The sequence below is a fragment of the Cynoglossus semilaevis genome, chromosome 19 (genome assembly GCF_000523025.1).
Source record: "Cynoglossus semilaevis isolate Cse_v1.0 chromosome 19, Cse_v1.0, whole genome shotgun sequence".
In the NCBI taxonomy this organism is placed as follows: Eukaryota; Metazoa; Chordata; class Actinopteri; order Pleuronectiformes; family Cynoglossidae; genus Cynoglossus; species Cynoglossus semilaevis.
Window position 1 is genome coordinate 2455605 of NC_024325.1, and position 1037 is coordinate 2456641.

Below are 1037 nucleotides of genomic sequence, written 5' to 3' on the forward strand. Positions count from 1 at the left end.
AGAGTTTGAAGTAACAGGTAATTTGATGTATAATTGGTTGGTGGTTTGATTTGCATTTAGCCAATAAAGCCAATAAAAACTAATCTTGTTTGTTTGAGACTCCACCCACTGTGATCCCCTCACAGGGGGTGGAGTCTGTCTGTGGGAAAATGGCAGACAGAGAGAAAGCAGGGAAATTTAAAGATGGACTCCAGGCCACAAGTTGTTTGTATTGAGAACTTTCTGGAACATAGAACCTCTGTCTATCCAGTTAACTTCATGTTTGTCAAGATTTTTTATTTTTTGGCCGTATGTTCTCCTACATAAAGGCTAAGCTTTTTATTTCTATTTAAAGCTTTTAAGCTAACTTAATGTGGAAGCTAGCATATTACCCCTGTCCCCTCAACAGGTTTTGCCTGTCACACAGATGTACGACATCAGTACAGTAAACCCTTGTTTTTCGCGGGGGTTACGTTCCAAAAAGAACCCGTGATAGGCAAAATCCGTGAAGTAGAAATCTTTATTTTTTTTACAATTAAATACTCAGAAAAAGAAGAGAAAGAACGAACAAACCATTTTACAGTCTCAACCATTTGTTTCACAAATAAAGTAAAATAAAAGTACTTTAGAAACGTTTCAACAAATAACTTCTGTAATGTACTGTCAAATAATAATTTTAATCATCAACGTGAACAGAAGGCTTCAAATTGCGGAGATTAGCACCGCCCACCGTGAACGGGAGAAAATTAAAAATGATTATGAAAAAAATACAAATTACCTGTACAGTCGGACAAATAGTGACTCAGCTTTATTTCACTGCTCTTCAGACTGAGCCGCTGCATCCTGATTTAGCATGTCCAATAGTTTTACCTTATCACCGATAGAGAGCATCCTTTTGGTCCCTACCGCAGGTACTTTTGCCGGTCCAGAGCGTTTTGTCGACATTATGGGGTTTGATAAACTCGAAATTGCAAGAGAATTTGCACGTACGTAATGTCAATTTGGCAAGCTGTTTTACGTACGTGTACATATTAAACCGCAACGTTATTGGCGCACAG